Source organism: Arvicanthis niloticus, chromosome 30, assembly GCF_011762505.2.
Source record: "Arvicanthis niloticus isolate mArvNil1 chromosome 30, mArvNil1.pat.X, whole genome shotgun sequence".
Lineage (NCBI taxonomy): Eukaryota > Metazoa > Chordata > Mammalia > Rodentia > Muridae > Arvicanthis > Arvicanthis niloticus.
This window is the reverse complement of record NC_133438.1, coordinates 16,566,034-16,585,923: the sequence shown is the minus strand read 5'-3', so window position 1 is coordinate 16,585,923 and position 19,890 is coordinate 16,566,034. Positions and strand designations below refer to the sequence as shown.

The 19,890-nt window shown below is 36.9% G+C and overlaps 1 protein-coding gene across 2 annotated transcripts in view; it reads right to left on the bottom strand.

Moving 5' to 3' along the window:
- The window catches only part of Lama2 (laminin subunit alpha 2), a 572,138-nt gene that overhangs the window by 483,725 nt on the left and 68,523 nt on the right, over positions 1 to 19,890 (bottom strand). The gene's annotated exons all lie outside the window — the stretch shown is intronic.

Below are 19,890 nucleotides of genomic sequence, written 5' to 3'. Positions count from 1 at the left end.
CCTTCTACAAGGGGATTCTTCTAACTTAAATACAAGGACACAGATTAAGGTATCTTCTTTATTCATAGAAAAAGATAAATAATACTATGTAATTGATGTTCTTTCAAGTCATGTGCTTATAGTTCAATTAAAACCACTGTTTGCACATTTATTAAAGTGGCACTCATACACACAATAAAAGTATTTCATGTGAAGGCTTTTAATAAACAATAAACTTTACAATGAAGGCAAGATAAATAGTCAAAGGAATCTACCTGAAATCAAAACAAAAGTAGGAGCTCATCTTTAACCATGTGGTTGGCTTGGAAAAACTGATAAATGTTATATTGACTAGCCACAAGGAAATTACTTTTTTCGAGACTCAAGACTCTGTAGAGTTCCAGTGACTCTAATTGAAGACCCAGCTACAAGATCCTCTATAACGGGAAGCCAAAGAACAGTACACCGTGTTATGGTGGGTACTTCACAGGATCCCAGGCTCTTCATGCTCATTCCTATCTGAGGATGGATGTTTTCCTAGCTAGATATACGTTTACGAGCTGCCTCAGGTGCATTGCATTTATTGCTGTTTTATTCCAGTGGGCTGGTGTAGGAGGGGCTAAGGTGGGAGGAATAAGGAGAGAAAGAGGAAAAAGGAAGAGGAAGAGCTAGAGAGAGCAGAGATGTAGGAGGATGAAGAGCCAGGCAGGTAAGGAAAGCAGTCACAGGTAAAAATTTATATTTAGGTTAGCTAACTGGAAAACAACTCTAATTGTATGGGCATATTGTTATTGAGCATTACCAAACATATAAAGCCTTTGATTAATATTTAAGCATTAGAGTCTCATTTTTCTACCTGGCCTGCATGGATGGTGGGATGGTCTGGGCAATGCCCGGCCTTGTGGAGACAACTTGGAAGATTGGAAGAGCCATCTCTCACACTGGCTTCTCATGGATGGCAGGGCTGGTGTTTCTGGCTGGCCGTTTCTAGCTGAAGTGTGCATGTGGCCTCTGGCCACTGAACATAGCGGCTGAGCTAGGCAGGGCTACCGCAGCTTAGATAGTAGGCTTGACTAATGGCCATTTTAAATAATTACTTCAGCAGGCCAGAATAAAACAATTTCCCTTATACCATAAATAATCAATAATTAAAATAATTGCTTCTTTCAGGGAACCAATAACAAATACAAAAGAGAATAATTTTTTTTTCTTATATAGCCAGGATGGAAACTCCTCACCCCACCCTTGAAACACAGAAACCCTTAGTAGCATATTATATGTAAGGAAAGTAAATAAATACTCCCTTTAAACAAAGCTACTTAAACTCTCCTGGCTGATATTACAGTTTCATGCCTGGTTTTGTTTGAACAATGATGAAAATAAAGAATCAAAGAATCCTTTAAAATGGTATTATATACATAACTGAATATATATAATTAAATACTTAATTTTTTTCTGAACAATGTTCTGGTTCCCCAGCGCCATCCAATCAAAACTAATGTGTTGAAATCTCCTCAGAGTAAGGACTTTTTCTCTGAAAGGTGCTGAGGTCTGGCTGGTGGTACCCTTATGAATAGGATCAGTGCCCTTGCTGACAGAAGTCTCTTGCTTCCTCTTACCTTGTGTGGCTTCAGAAACCTGATAATAAGACCCTGCCAGACAGTGATCCTGTGAAGGTCCTTTTTCTTCATCCTAACTTTGAGAACCTTAAGAAATAAATTAGTGTTGATAATAAGCCAACTAGTTCATGATACAGTTCCTATAACAATTCTGTTCATCAGCTTCTGTACTAAAGTGATTGGTATTTACCAATCAGCACTGATGGAAAGTAGAAAACCATGACGAAATGTATATGTACCTACTTCACACCTGCCTCTTCTGACATTGTTTCTAATCCTTAGGGCACGTGTGGAGAACAGATTTTATACCCTGAACAGTTGTAAAGATTAGGACCTAGAGTAAAGGGGCTTGGTAGCCCAATAGAAAAGTCACTGGGAACTTCAGTGCAAATATGAAGACTTACACTTCTTGAGTTGTATATTTTTCTGTGTGGTGTGCACCATTTAAACAGTTCCTCTCAACATTATGCCCCGGCCTCCATTCTCTCTGTCTCCTAGTCTCTCTGTCTGTCTCTACTCTCTCTTATGCCCCCACTCCAAGAATGCCTTCTGTTCTCCACTCCCCCAATAAAACTCTCGTCTCAGATTCGTTGTGTGATGTGATCTTTGCAGCACACTTTGGCCTAGAACTACCAAGGTACCCTCTGTTATTTAACCCTTACACATGCATGCCATTTCCGTGTTACTTAATAATTGAGATTTTAAAAGCTGATCTGTGAGAAGCATAAGTGGCTCCCATGCCTCAAAGGAGATGAACACTCACTTCATTCAGATTTATCCCCTTTGCAGGTCCTGACTCTGCATGACTACACTGGCCTTCATGTTCTGTATGTGACTTGTCAAGAATAAGTATTTGTGTGTGTGTGTGTGTGTGTGTGTGTGTGTGTGCGTGTGTGTGCGCGTATGTGTGTGTATACATTCAAATACATATGTACCTATGAAATCATGAGGGTTGTTGTTTTTTATTTAGTTGTCCCCCAAAGGATAGTTTTAGTTTTATTCAGTATCCTATTAATTTCAACAAAATCTAATAGACTTGTTTAAATTAACAATTTCAGCCTGAAGAAATTTATGCATTTTCTAAATTAAATGCTTCATTTTTAATTTATATGGCTTAACTCTGATGAGCTTAAGCTTGATCCTTCATGGAGAGTAAAAGTGAACAAAATTTCTCCTAGTCATAGGATTTCAAAGACTTAAATTTAAAAATAATAATAATAATAATTTAGTTGATATTGTAAGAAGTCAGAAGAATCCAACACTAGGCCATCTTATTGACTTAGCAATACATGCACAGAGTCAGAGCCTGCTGTCCGGAACTCTCCTCAGTGGACAATGTTATTCATGTCTCCTTCATCAGATCTTAGGCTAGAAGATTTTGCATAACATACAGTCCGTAAAATGGCTCTAGAAAATAAAGTTTACTAAAGTTTTTAATCTTGTTGATTTTATTTATTTATTTTTTGCCAAAATAGAGAATTTCATATACTTATCCAAGGTTATATACTCTGAGCCTATGTTTGGTTTTATATTTTTAGGACTTTCTCACCATTACCTATTGAATAGTTTTACCCCTGTTGGACTTTCCCTAATCATGGCCACTGCTAAAATTCTTTTACTTCTGTTTCCGTAACTACTGTTTAAAGAGAATGAGGTCTAAATACAAGACTGAATGCTTACAGGACTGCCACTAATAATATGATAAATAAAGTAAAATTAATCAGGAACTTCAGTCAGCATTCCATTTCCCATGACCTTGATTTGTGTTTTAAACACCAAACATTGTAAAGGAATTTGAAAAGAAACAAAATACTCAATGGGGTAAATACAGAGATAAAGTATAGAGCAGAGACTGAAGGAAAGGCCTTCCAGATTGTCCCACCTGGGGATCCATCCTATACCCAGACACCAAACCCAGACACTATGGTGGATGCCAAGAAGTGCTTGCTGACAGGAGCCTGGTATTTCCTGAGAAGCTCTGCCAGAGTCTGGCAAATACAGAGGGGAATGCTTGCAGCCAACCATTGGACTGAGCATTGAGACCCCAATGGAGGAGTTAGAGAAAGGACTGAAAGAGCTAAAGGGGTTTGCAGTCCATAGGAAGAACAACAATATCAACCAACCAGACCCCCCATAGCTCCCAGAAACTAAACCACCAACCAAAGAGAATACATGGAGCAATCCATCACTCCAGCTGCATATGTAGAAGAGGATGGCTTTGTCAGACATCAATGGGAGGAGAGGCCCTTGGTCCTGTGAAGGCTCGATGCCCCAGTGCAGGGGAATGCCAGGGCGGGGAGGCAGGAGTAGGTGGGTAGGTGCAGGAGCACCCTCATAAAAGCAGGGGTAGGGAGAATGGGATAGGGGGTTTCCAGAGGGGAAACTGGGAAAGGGAATAACATTTGAAATGTAAATAAATAAAATATACAATAAAAAAAAAAGAAAAGGTGTACTTGGCTTCCAGTTGGTTACATTTTTCCACCAGGCATGTTGAGAAATAGTAACATTAAAGAAACCAGTAAGTTTCCTAAAGACTGTTAGGAATCAAAATCAGAATGACTTAGTGCCAGTAGTTATTGTATCATGGCATAGAGTATATAGTAGCACTATTCTGTACAAATGTACACCAGCACTATTCTGTACAAATGAAACTATATAGTCATCCCACTGAAGTCCCCTTGATCACCTAGGCTGTACTTTGGTTTGATGCACACCCATATACACAAATATCCAAAGCCATTCACACTTACCACAACCCATACACAGATAATAAAGTTATGATTATATATGAGTGTGTCCGTATATCAAAAATATTGAGATTCATGGCTATATAAACTTAACCCTTAGATGATTATTAATTCTTTTTTAACCTTGCTTACTCATTTGTCAAGCAAGGATAATATCCCCTTCATTATGAAGTCTTCTGAAAATAATTAGATAATTATTAATGCAGCTAAAGTACTTAGCATGTCAAGGTAAATGCATAAAAGATTATCATTATGACTTATTTCATATGTAGCCTTTGGCCTTGTGAGATGCTCCACAGTTGATCATGGTACCAGGAGTCTTAAAAATCACCAGACAGAAATATCCTATTGCCTATGTCATCAAAGGATAAAAATAATCCTGAAGTATTTACCAATAATTATCATTTTAGCAGTTTAAAATTATGTGCTTGGTAACTACTATGGACAGGTGTCTTTCATCTCATTTATAGACGTCCTCTGACTCAATCTTCACCATAGAGCTATGGAGCAGATGAAAGAAGTTAACAAGTCAAAATCCTAACAGTGAGACAGTAATCATGGGCTCATCGAGAATTGAACCTGTTTCTTTGGATTAAACCTTACGTTCTAAGTTCAAGATTCTTGCCTTCATATTTTGTTATCCTATTTTCTCCCACAACTAACTGCCACTCAAGATTATTGTTACCAAAGCCCTGAGATATAAATGTTAACAACATAATTAGCTGAAGAATATATTAGAAAAATTAGACTGCCACACACCAATCTTAGAAGTAGAAAATGGCACCACTTCCAGAAGAAACAGTTATGCCCTCTGATCAATAACCACCCTCCTCAAAGAAAGACACATTAACAAAATGACTGTTGCAAGGTTATTTATAGTAGCAAATGGTAAAAAAAAAAAAAGTCTTAGGTAGATTTTCTGAAAACAAATTGTTATATAAGATTGTATTGGAAACTAAAGAGAATGCACACTCATTGGCAAGAGAGAGAAGGAATAGGAAGAAGATGGGGACAGAGGTGGAGTCCAACCAAGTTCTGTATCTCATTTCATAGATTTGACTCTAGACCTATGGAAAAATTATATCAAAAAAAAAAACAAAAGTTAAAAATGTAAAATGAATGTAGCTGTGGATAAAGTTTGTGGCTCAGTTACACAATTTTTGGTGTTCTTTTTAATTTTGTATTATGTTTACATGACCAATAGGGTGTCCTAAAAACACAAAATAAAGAAATAGAAGGGTCCATGGTCAGAAGAGCTTGCTGCTTTTGCAACGAACCCAAGTTCAGTTCCTAGTACCCAGGTTTATAATCATCTGTAAGTACAGCTTCAGGGATCCAACACCCTCTTCTGGCCTTTGCAGATATTTACATTCAAGTGCACATAACCCCAACACAGACACATATACATACACAAAATTTAAAAGGACACAAATCTTAAAAAACAACAACAGCAAACACACAAAGCCAAGCAAGGCAGTGATGGCACACGCCTTTAATCCTTTAATCCTTTAACCCCAGCACTTGAGAGACAGAGGAAGGCAAATTTCTGAGTTCGAGGCCAGCCTGGTCTACAGAGTGAGTTCCAGGACAGCCAGGGCTATACAGAGAACCCTGTCTCAGAAAAAAAAAAAAACAAAAACAAAAACAAACAAACAAACAAAAACAAAACAACAAAACAAAAAACAAAACAAAAAAACAAAACATAAAACCACCACCAGGAGAGTTATCTCAGTAGCAGTTGTATCGAATATAACAGCACTATTCTAATGATACTACACGTATGAAACACTGTTGGCATTCTTCTTCTGAAATGACATATACAGACACCTAGGCTGGTAGAGTGAATAAATCATCAGGCATCAAAATTTCTAATGAATGAAAAGAAGCACCATAAATACAAAATGTAAATAAATAAACAAACTTCCACCCTAAATCTCTCAAATGGATATTTCAGAAGGAACTCATGGCATATTTTCACTCTGTTGGCCAACAATATACTAACAGTGACACTCCCTGCAGCTAGATTGCAGTCTTCTGTACAATGCTATCTTTCATGCTCCTTAGTCAAATTACTCTAAGACCAAAGGAAGAAATATATAGGATGATTTAAATCCATCTCAGTATATACTTAAAAACATGGAAATAGTGATGGTCTAAGGATGCACACTAAAGTACCTCCCCTAGCCAGAGAGGTCCATTTGGGCACGAAGGGAGTTTTAGCTACAATAGATTGAGACACATCAAGTGCACTGAAAACCCATGATTTCATGGAGATACCCCAAAATAATCCATGTAACATTTTCCTTCAAACCAAGCCAACATATGCTTCACTGTGAGAAAATCTACCTAATGGGAAACAAAGCGTTAATGATCAAAGGTTTTTCTTTCTGTCAGTATGCCAGCAAAGAGCATTTTCTAAAGCTCAACAGTGACTATTTGGTGATAGGACATAATTAATGCTGAATTTTGATGAAGGCATCGTATGGGATTACGTCTCTTTATAGAACTGTTGATTTTTAAAGATGCATGACTGAAGATATGCAGATTACAAATTATAGGACATGGTATCATTGATTTAAAAGAAACCAGGCAGAACAGGGGAAAGTCAGAAAAGGTCAGAAAATGTGTGCTGACCTCCACCATCATGGAGCCGGCTGAAGCCTGTCCACTCTTCATTTGTTAATATTTCTATAACAAAATGTTTGAAACCTTAGGATATCAGATTTCTAAGTAGGCGCTCCGCTGATACTCCACTCAGCTGGCAATGCTTTTGTATCTTTATTGGTTTTTCTACATCTTGACGGTACAAAGAAATTTTTATTAAAGTAAAGTCAGTCTTTCTTGCCCTCCCAGTCTTCCAACATTCTAATCTCTATTCTCCCTCACTTTCCAATGTAATGTCTGCTCCTGTCCCAACATCAAAAGCCCAGAATTTTGCCACGAGCACCAAATAGTTTCAAATTTCATGGTATCTTGCAGTATCCAGCCTGGTAACAGAACTGTTAACCTTGACTAATCCTTATTTTAAAACAGCACCCTTCAAAAGAGACATGAAGATATTGATTTTTTAACCCCCAATCTGAGCAGACAACCATATGACCCACTTTTCTTCACAGAAACCCATTCCATATTCAAGACCACACATATCATGGGCATAAACCTAACAGAAATGGGGAAATCTAAGAAAGGAGAATCTAAAACTTGATACTTAGAAGATACTATATTGTGTCCTATGTGGAAAGACTTGAAATTAATATAGAATGCAGGAAAAAAAAACATTTCTTGAGTCCAATAACTTATTTATTTATTTATTTATTTATTTATTTACTTATTTATTTATTTTTACTTCTACACAAAGTACCAAGACAACAATAATTTTTTAGCAATCTACAAAGCATTTATGAGTCTTTATTTTCTACCCTGAGGAATACACATGCACCCCCAGGCAGATTGGAAACTTAACTATGCTATATTTGTGACTATCTAAGGGGTTATCAGTAATACTGGAAATCAGGGGGAAATGATGCTATTGGTAAGAAATACTTCCTTAATGGTTTCAAGAACAACCAAACAAACTTCCCCAAATTCTCACCTACACAAAGAAAGCTTTTTCCTCACAGGAAAAAGTCTGTATGAGAATCTATTAAATCTTACAAGAATTTAGAAGGCACAAGATACTTATTTTCTTTAGTGGAAATTGAAAGGGTGCTGTGTTTTAAATAGACAAATCTGTGTGTCTAGAGAAGAGAGTAAGGCATCTAAGCTAGATGCTTGTCACTACTGACCTTCCTCTTTGAGTGGTATGAATGAATCATTCAAGAAAAGGGTCAGTCCTCAAACACTGCCTATAATGGGGAGGTCTTAGTCAAATGAGCTTTACATAGGAACTCTCATGCAGCAAGAACAGGAACAGGACACAAGCAACAAAAGATGACACTGGGTTACAGAAGAGATTTGTTAGCACTTCTGAATTCTACCAGCCTCACAGCAGGAGACAAATAAAAGGGCATGGTGCCTGAATTATATGTAGAACATGAGAAAGTGTGAGTGATTGAAGACTGGAATGAAAGGAGTTGAATTTGTAAGAAACTTCCACATTACCAAGGACAGGTACTGCTGTCCAGGTAGCTGTTATGTCTATTCATTGTGTACTTTTATTTACTATGCTGGAGATACAATGAAAAACACTGGGCAATGCATAATGGGGTCTGATTGCTTAGATTTTAAGTTTAGTGAAGAAAATAATAGATTAGTGGTATATGTTAAAGAAATATCATTAACATTTATACTGTGTTCACAATCCAATTCAAATCACTGAAATTCAGTTTATCAGATGCATTGTAATTATAGTCAATTTTCCTTTGCCACAGTTTTCTCTGCTCAGTTCAGACCATTAGCATCTCTTGTCTGGTCTACAGCAATAGTTTCCTAAATTGATTTTCTGATCCACATCTTTCCCTCCCTAATTCCTTAACCTCCAAATCATCTTTCACAAACTGGCCTATAGAACAGTGCTGTTTTCTCCACATCTCTGATAACTGAGTTGTAGAGTGAACTGAAATTAGACAAACCCTGTTGTTTGAAGCAGCCAGGATGTGTGAGTTTATTTTATCAGGACAATCTTGGCTAATGTAAACCAGTAGAGTAAAGACCCAAGGTAATGGTATCACATCTCTGTGGACTCTGAGGCTAAGGTGAAAAATGTGCAGCTAAATAAATGTTCATCTCCATCTACCTTCTATTAGTTGTCCATCTGCTTCAAGAATAACAGAGAGAAATTCCATTCCTGAAGATTTCAGAGACAAGAAATGACACTTTATCTCACATGATCTTACATCAGAGAGACATCATCTCATCCTGAACAAATACATGGTGGTTTGATTGTGTGAGACACTGTTTTATATGTGGCTGAAGGATACACTGAGAAAAATATAATAGTCTCATTTCATGTGGTTCTTCACCATAATGAAAGAAGAAGTCCTATCAATCAGTAAAATAACTACACACACACACACGTATTCACAAGTCTAAGCTATACTCCTTAATGTTCTACGTCACCTCCTGAGACTTTTACTTGTAGGTACACACATAGTAGCTTGACCAGCCCTTGAATATTCTGGCTTAATATGAGTGAGTGGTACAACTAACTCCTTCGTGTTTTCAAATGATAAAAAAGTATGTTACTCCAAAGACAAGCAGTTAACTGCATACACTGTACCTTTTATCTATTACAACAACCAGTACTGGCAAAATCATGACTACTCCATCCAGTTAGTAATCTCAGTGAGGGCCACTAACAGATGCCTGCTGGCAGCCCCTAGTGAATACTGTGATTGGCAAACATGTTTGTTGCTGATGGCTCCTAAAGTCATAAGACGTGGCATAGCCTAGCCCATCCTGAGTGTAATATTTTCTTCCTTTGTGCTCAGCGTCCTCTTAAATCACTCTCTTAAATCACCAAGTGATATTTGACAAAAATGTTACAATAATTATGTCAAGATAAAAAAAAATACCATAGCATAAAACATTTCTATGAAATTATTCAAATAAATGAGTGCCATGAGCCAGCAAAATGGCTCAGTGGGCAAAAGTGATCACCACTAAGTCTGATAACCTGGATTCAATCTTTAGGATCTACATGATAAAAAGAGAGAAACAACTCATACAACATGCCATCTGACCTTCACAGATGTGCCCAAACAATCATGCACACAAATAAAACACATTAAATAAACAGATTCTAAATTAAAATTTTAAAAAGTGAGTGGTGTGATTAAAGTCTTTTTGGCTTCCCGAGAGCTCATCTTTATACTTTGATGATAGCTCATCATTTTTTTCCAGTCTGTGCACTAACCCCATGCTGCTCATGTGCAGAACCCTTTGTCTACAGAGATGGTGGGTGCTATGAATTAGAGGAGCTTGTGTGGAGCATCAGAAGATCGTTTGTTCTTGCAAGAGGCGATTAAATGCATCCTTTGAGCAGGTTCAACTCCCAAGTGAGCCTTGCTTTTCAAGATCCCTTTTAAACATTTTCTTAGCTTCCATTCCCTCTAGTATCTAGTTTCTGGCATTTCATTTGTCTTTCATGTTATTCCTCTTGGTACATGATCCAGGCTGCTGCTTTCTTTTTGTGACAATCCATCAAAGAGAAATCAAAGGACTTCAATTTTTTTCTTAACCTAATTTCAATGTATAAATTTCATTGATGCTTGCTGAGTATGTATAATGACAGCTCTCTAAATATTTTTATATTAGTACTAGTGGAGGCATTTGGAAATAAGATAATAACCTTAAGTTTTACTTAACCAGGGAACATGCAAAGTGCTGTCTGTCACTTACTTCACCAATAAAGTTTTATTGAAACACAGTCACATTCATTTTCATAAGTGTTGTATATGACTATCTCCTCCTTGCAACACGAAGGCTGAATCATAACAGAGATCTTAAATCATCTGCACTATTTACTATGTGTGTTTTTATAAATATGCTTTTGATCTCTGTCAACTATCTCTTAATAAGAACAACCATTTCATCTGTAAAGATTAAAGAGAAAAGAGACTGCATTTATAAGCAAATTCAAAGAAAAAGCAAAGTTAAATATGGTTTTGACAACTATTTTGTAGCATATGATGGTTCTGTTCTGTGATACAGGGAGCCCCACTTTAGAAGGGAAAGAAACCTTAGGTCAGATCTTGCCTAGGACTTCTATACTTGGGTGATGGTATTTTCTACATTTGGAAAGTCTCTTGTACATGGAACAGAAACCTAAGTCTCACACAATTTGTTTAGATTTGTTTGCACTAGAATGACAGAGATTTGAATATCCCAGGAGTCAGTCCACTATGGATGCTAACATCTGTCACACTGCACTCTGTTAATGAGACACTGCCTTAAAGATGATATGAAAGATAAGAGATTCTTTTTTGTTTCTATATCCATGCTTTTCTTAAAGAGAAAAATATGAGTACAGAGTACATGCTGGGGCAAGTTTCTCTTTTTTTCCCAGGCCTTTGCTTTTCTCATGTACCAAGTGCATGCCTTGGACTCTGCAAGCTTGAACCAACAGTAACTGTGGATGCCCTGGAGACCAGCAGACTTTGTACACTTAAGTGCTAGAGTCAGTTTTGTGAAGGCCAACTCCACTAAGGTCTGACTCTCAACCCTCACCTAGAACTGGATGCTTATGAAGTACCAGAAATTGAAAACTAAATCAAACTAGAAATTCTCATTTCCTTTCAAAACTTGATTTTCCTTCAACCACATCAGAAACCTGTGTGTTCTATCTAGCCCCCTTTCTTCTATCATATACTCTATATGTAATCTATTACTAAGTCGTATAGAGCCAAAATGCTACAACAATCTATCAAGTTTATTTCCAGAGTCCATTTCCTCAGCAAGCATCCTATTTCAAGCCTTGAAAAGCCCTTCAATTACTTAAACAGATTCTATTTTTTAAACTATTTAAAATTTAATTTTTTAATTTATGTTTCTGCTACAGGGTTCAGATGTCCCGGAACTGAACCCAACCTGAAAGCTTCCTCACCGAGGACTAGCTTTCATGATAACAGAAGGTGTCATGAAAGCTTCCAAAGAAGGGAGGCAACCAATAGCTCTACCTAGCTATGTTGTCTGCGAATCACAACGACAACCAACAGCATGCCTTGATAACCATTACAGGTGCTGCAGTGGCACATATACTTGGTGGTGGTGACTAACACCTCTCTAATTGAACTAACAACCTACTCAATAAGAAGAAATCAAGCCTGGTATTGGAAACCTCCCCAACTACCCAGGGCTATGAAAGCTATTGATCTTAGAAGAGAACCCACATTGCTACCTAACTAAACCACCAATATCCCTAACTACATTCTAAATAATTGTAATTATACTCACTGGTAAGTATAGTGCTCCCTCCCCATCAAAGAAAGGTCTTTTTGCAACCATTACAGAAGACCACAGCCAATAAAAATGCAGAACTGTGAAGCTTAAGTTTAGTCCCAATTAATACAACACATAAGATGATCCTGCACTTAATGCACAGATAATTATAGAAGAGATGGTAGGAAGATTGTAAGAACCTGGTGAACAAGGAGCTTGCTGTGAGGTCTCCTGGGAATGTCAGGGGCTACCCTCATATAGTTTCACCAAAATGACTGGCTAAACATAAGCTGAACAAAGGACATCAAGAAGAGATATGCCAAAGAGGTTGGGAGAAAGACCACAAGACCTCAGCTCTACACACACACACACACACACACACACACACACACACACACACACAAAACAAACCAAAACAGGCAACTGAGGAATGCTGAGAGTGGAAGTCTTCCTTACAGAAGGGACACTAATTGGTTATCCAATACCAAATAGTTAAACGGGAAAAATGTATACATACAAATAACATTATATATCCTAAGCAGGTTGGAGTTTAGTATTTAGAAATACAATTACAAGGCCATGAATTTGAAAGAGAGTAAGGTGTATATGGAAAGCATTGGAGAGTAAAAATGGAAGGGGAAATGATATAATTATACTATAATCTCAAAATAATAAAAGAAATGATTTTTATAAGTATGTGTCTGTGAGTGAATTGTGCATATATGTTCAGGTATCTGGAGAGACATGAGGTGTCTGAACCTCCACACAGGACCCAGGAGCTGGGATTACTGGTGACTGTAAGCCTCCTAAGGTAGATGTTGAGAATCAAACTCAGACCCTCTAAAAGAGCAGTTCTTGTTCTTAACCACAGAATCGCCTGTCCAGTCCCATTTCAGTTGACTATTAACAGACTTTCATTCTGTGGTTCCTCCAGCTTATTTCCAGCCTTCAGTCAGAGTTCTCCTGAGCACTCTAGCAAGGCTCACAATGTGGTTCGTGATCTGCTTGACTTTACGTCTTCATAATCTTTCCCTTTCACCTTTGCTTCCTCTTCTGGATCCCTTATTCTCTAAACACTCTGGTTGAATATTCCAACCCTCTTTCAGTGAGTAGTAATAAATAGATCATTACATCTGCTCACTTTGATTCTCCTCATAATCTATGATTTACTATTTCTCTGGAAGTTTTATATCTTCTCCACAATTTCTCCCAACTATAGATTCTGTTTATCTGAACTTCTTTTGCTTGTCCTAAAATTTTCAGACTAGCTCTTCTTTTTTTTTTTTTTTTTACAGGAAGACTCTCTTAACTCATCTATGACTGTATATGCTTGGCCCAGAGAGTGGCACTATCAGGAAGTGTGGCCTTGTTGGATGAAGTGTGTCATTGTGGGTGTGGGTTTTAAAACCCATATCCTAGCTGCCTGGGAGCCACTCTTCTCCTAGCAGACTTCAGACGAAGATGTAGAACCCTAAGCTCTTTACTGAACCATGCATGCTTGGATACTGCTATGCTCCACCTTGATGATAATGGAATTAACCTCTTAACCAATAAGACAGCCCCAACTAAATGTTGTCCTTATAAGAGTTGCATTGGTCATGGTGTCTCTTCACAGCAGTAAAACCCTAAGATATCATCTTAGATTCAACCAATCACCTGCCCTCTGGCCCTGTAGCATCTGTCAGTAAGAATTTGTTGTACTTATTTTATTATATGTCATTGCTTTTATTATATTATTTTATTATATTGTCATATACCTTGCTTTCAAACATTTTCTCATTCAGTTGTGTACTAAAGAAGACACAAGGCCTGTTTGATTTTTTTTCCACAGTGATTAGATCAAAATTGTGTATCACCAGAGTGATGAAAGATGTATTACAAATACCTTTCAGAAAACCAGTACAAGTTTAGGACACACTGTTCAAACTTTAAATAGCATTCTTACTACTGCCACATCATTAGAAAAACGTGGGTTGTTACTCTAGGAAATATACTGCAAGGGGTATCTGAAACTGCATAGGCACTTTCCATTCCATCATCTGACAGGATTGGGTGAATTTCAGCATAAACAAGGTTTTTATTCTATATCTCATTCACACTTTTTGTTTTTACTTTGTAACTTTTATGTCTATATGTGTCTGCATGATTGTATGAGCACATGTCGGTTGCTAGAGAAGCTTCAAGAAGGTGTCAGATCCCCCACAGCCAGAACTACAGGCAGTTGTGAACTCCCTAACGTGAGTGCGGGAACCCAACTTGGATCCTCTGTAAGAGCAGCCAATGCTATCAAATGCTGAGCTCTCTCCGCAGCCCCCATTTTAGTGTTTACCCCTCCCACACACACACACAGGGTAGTACCATACAACCCTGTAGGTTTTGACTCTTGGCATACTGATAGTAAATGCACATTAGTTTTTTAGCTTGAAAGTTAAGTCAAGCTCCTTCCCTGAGCTCACAAGTCACAAAGCCACTGCTTTTGGTGGAAAGTCAGCATTAGAAAAATATTAGCAAATGTTCTGTAATTTCAAGCCATTCCTTTGGTAGGATTCAGAGATATATTTTATCCTCATGACCAAACCTGTGTTTGATAAAGAAGGTACGGAGTAACCCAAGATGATACAAAAGACCAACCAACATACTATGTAAAGCTTGCTGGTGCCTGGCTACTTACCTTGATCACATTAGTTAGTGAGTGACATAGTAGGATTTTACATAGTATAGTAGGTTTCTTTTAATGCAGAAAGCTTAGGAAGCATTTGAAGAAGATAAATTAATTTGAAACACAGGTCAGCATTTATGCCAGGATTCCCTATGCATGGTGACATTGTCACTGAAAAGCAGGCAGTCTATCCACTCCCAAGGCACCATTGTGAATAGGCTTAATTATCTATTCATTGGCACAAGAAAGCAGTGGGGTTAGATCTGTGCCTTTGTCTCTGTGACATTAACTTTCAGCCCTTCTAGCACTTCATTGCCCCACTGAGAGATTGAAAATCTCTTCTTTTGTCTGCCTCCATATTTTCCCATCTTTTGTTTTTAAATTCTGATGAAAAACAAGAAAATTTACAATGAGCAAATGATAGAGAACAAGAGAATCATAAGCCATATAGCTAGGTAATTATATAGTTATATATAATATATGTTACATATTATATATTATTATATATTACATATTAGATATTAGATATTACATATTGCATATTGCATATTGCATATTACATATTATATACTATGTATTATGTATTATATATTATGTATTATGTATTATATATTATATATTATATACTATGTATTATGTATTATGTATGATATACTATGTATTATGTATTATGTATTTTATATTTTATATTTTATATATTTTATATATTATCTATCACATATCGCATATTATATATTACATATTGCATATTTTATATATTTTATATATTTTTTCAGACTGTGTCATGAATGAGTTATACCACTAATAGTTTAACTGTCAGTGGACTTTCATAAAAAATTAGCTTTTGTGTGTGTGTGTGTCTGTGTGTGTGTTTGAATGTGTGTGTGTGTTTGCATGTGTATGTAGATATCTGTTGGATCTCCTGAAGCTGGAGTTACGGGCACTTTTGAGCCATGCAACCATAGGTGCTGAACATGGGTTATTTGCAGGAACTTCATATATTTTTAACTGGAGAGCTATCTCTGCATCATATAAGTAAAGTTTCTAAATGCATTTTGGAAAATATAATGCCTAAATCAAAAGGAACAGTGCAGTTTTAATAATGCTTCTAGTTTATTGCTTGTATGTTTTGTTTTAAGTAACATCCTGTCCTCATTCCTTTTGGGTGTTAGAATGTGATCCTGGCAGAAGAAAAAATTTAAAGCATGTTAAACTCTGTTATTATCAGTATCCTCTATTACACGTGGCTGTGTCTTTGAGCCAAACCCAGAGGCAAGACTACCACACCCAAAAGAAATCAGAGCCCCACTCTGCAGTGAGATCCTCTGTTTTCAGTTCATTAACACTGGCGCCAAACTGGTAAAAAGTCTGGGTATGGCTTTGATTCAGCACCACTTCCTGTAGCAATGGCTTCAGCTATTGGGGTAAGACTGTGGAATCACCTATGTGGGAAAGCCTTTTCTCGTTCCCATTCCAACATAATAGCTTGCTAGTATATTGTTTTACATTTGAGACATGATGATCAACTTGTGATTTTTCTGTGTATTTTCAACAAACTCATGTTGTATTCAGTTAAATTTTTCTATTTCATTACTAAAAGAATATTCAGACAAATTAAACAAAAAAGCAGCATAGCTAAGGGGACTGTGGTATATTTTCATAAAAGAGTGTCAAAAGCACAAAGACCACTTTAGATTATCCTTAAGGTGTTACCAAAATCACTTCAATAAAATGACTTTTTTTTGTCAGATATTTCCTGGGCCTCTAAGATTTCTGTAATCCATCCTTTCTAATCGTTCATTTTTTTTTTCCAATGGAGCAGAGTTTCTACTCATGATGAAGCAAGAATGGAGCTATAAAAAGACAAACTGTGAGGAGGCACTCATCCTAAGAATGTACACATGCAAATGCCAAAGTGGCCGCCTCAGAGACCCTAAGCCCAAAGTCAGTGATTCCCCAGAACTCACCAATGCACTGAAGATCTCAGAGATCAGAAAAGCTTTGATCATGTGGAGTAAACTAACATACACCATCCAAAGAAAAGGTACTGTTCACCAGGCACAGTGTTAAAGTCTCCAGCCTTATGCGTTTACACTCACAGTCTAGAGGCGATCATTACAATCTTCCTATGATGTATGCATACTGGAGGATCAGTACAGTCCAGTTTACATAAGGCATACATCACATCTATCATGAAGGTGGCCAGGAGCGTATTTTGAGCTGTCCATACTATGTGTGCTGCTGGTACAATGCACACAGAAACATTCTAACAGTGCTGGGCACAAAAATATTTTATTCAGTAAATACTTGATGAAATTGCTGAAATATTCTTCCTTTGATGCCTGGTTAAAAAAAAAATAACTTCCTGTGTTCTTTCTTTTCTAAAATATATTGCCTCCTTTCTCTTTTAATGAATGACTAATTTTCCGTTAGTCATTGGCTTGACTCCATCAGGTCCCTGAGTACTGGGTGTACACAGTTTCTCTGCATGGTTGCAGTGTGCTGTGGGTGCCCGTCATTTCTGCTGGAGCCAATGCCTAAGGTTTCACAGCAGCAAGAATGCATTGCAGCAGTTCATTCTCAGGCACGTTCCTAGTCTGTATTCACAAGAATCTGAAGCAAGAATCTCTAGCAAGCAACACCTAGCTTGTGAACACTTTTTCATCCGGTGTAAGTCATTCCATGAAATCTGGATCTTCACTGGTTGCATAATGAAGAAGAATTGCGTCCTTGAAATGTTTTTTTATGCAATGTATGCACAATGAAGTTTAATTAATCAATTCTAGATTAAAAACAAAAAGATCATTTTTCTGCGTGGAGGATTTTCATTATTACAAGTACCTTATTTGCTGGGATGATCTTTGCTCCTGTAAAGACTACAAAATTAACCATTTGATAAAGAAAAAGCTCATTTCTCATCACCCTGACCTACTTTTTTTCTTAACCTACATCACATTAAAAAGGATTACATAAATGAATAGATACTTTTTATGAATATTTAGCATTGAGGAAACAATAGAATCATTTATCAAAATAATAAGAATTTTTCAGACTATTCAGCTAAAGGCACAATGCCTTTCTTAAGAAAAGTTGGCATGCTAAAGCTTGGCTCAGGGAAATCTTGGGAGTTTAAATTATTTTTCTTTTGTCTCTAGCCTTTGTCCATACATGCCATTTTAATTTATTTTTAAGTAAAGGGCCTGTGTAGTAACTAATAACAGCAGAAGAGACTTCAAGAAATTATTCCCAGAAATTATAAATTACATAAATAAATGCATTTCCTAAAAGTTATTTAGATCCAAAAGTCAAGAACTTGAGCAAGGGCTTATTTTATAAATTAAAATGAATAGCAAACATTTGAAAAACCAGCACATTTTAAAATTCACGATCAATTTCTAAGACTGTTGCTTAGCAGAACAGGAAATCAGGAGTTCTGCATTTTAGAGACAGGACAAAGTCAAGGTGAAATTCCAGAAGTTTCAAGATCTAATTCTAATGTATAACTACTTAAATGTTCAAACTACTTAAATATTCTATCATTTCTTTCTGTTCTTACTGTCAGCTGGAAAGGGGAAAGTAGACCAGGCTGGCCTCAAAGCTGTGGCACTCCTACCTTGATCTCCTCAGTGTTAGCATTGCAGGAAGAATCCTTTAAAAGGAGCTTCTGTTTCTGTGTGGTATTAGTATTCTCTTTTGGCAATTAACAATATCCTAGACATCTCAGATTGGTTGAAACATACAAAAAAAGCAAAGTTTCCATGCTAATCTTTGGGAGAGCAGAGGTATGCCAGTGGAAAAATCCCATGTAAAGAAGGGGGAGGTTTTTTTTCTAGTGCATTTTAGTACTTTGATTCTAGACTCAAAAGAATAAGAAATTAGAATGAAATTTGAATCAAGAATGATGCAAGGACAGCAGGTATAAGCATAAATAAAATGTATGATTCAAGTAAACAACAACCAATGAGAATAAATTTTAAAAGTTGAAAATGTCAACTGTGTTGCTTGTTTTAGAATAATGAAATAAATAGGATAGTTTGTTTTTGAGCATGTTATAAAACCTGCTTCCTATCCTTGGACTTGTTTCTATACTCATACAGCTGAACAAAGTTTTTGCTTGCTACAATGCATTTATACCCAAACAGTCTCATTCAACATGAACCAGAAAAAGATGAAATCACACTGCTCAGCCTTTGTGGTCCCAGACGTCAAACAGCAACATCAAAATATTCTGCTCAGAAACATGTATCATGGAGTATTTTAGTTCTCTCATATACTGAAGAGCTTGACACTACTCAAAGATATAATTTCCTCCTTCCAATTGCTATTTGCCAAAAAATATATATTTGGGATAAAATTAATAAGTGCTTGGAAGTGTCTTTTCTTATGATTTAAAGTGTCTCTATAGCATGCTGTTTCCTGCGGTTGCTTGGGATGTCACTGGGCTCCATTTTATGGGACTCTCGTATAAATTGTTCATGAGGGGGATTCCTCTTACAGACTCCAGAAACAAGAACGCAGTCTGTACATTTATATTACAGGTTTATGGTGATAGATTGTTCTTGCCACAGAACTGGAAGCTACCCAAGCCAGTCAATAAAATCTGTTAATAGAAACAGTCCCCACACTGATGCCCCCTCATTTACTGAGCAGCCACACCTATGGGACACATATTCAATTTTTCCAGATAAATCAGAGTTGCCCTTCTACGTGATGGAATGTACATATTAGATATGTATTAAATACATACATAATAAGGACAAGAATTTTAGGACTTTAGCCTTCAGTTTTCATAGGTGAAACTTAAGTGCAGGTGACTGACTTGGTTGCTACAGTGGTTTTCTGTTTTGAGAGATGTATTTGTCAAAACATGCAAGTTTGCAATATTGCAATATAATTGAAGGAGACCATAGTTTGCCTACAACATACTGCTTCAAGGCCAAAGCTTGTAAGCCCCAGAGATCTCCCAGTGTTTGCTACCCTAATGCTAAGATTATAGAAGTGGATCATC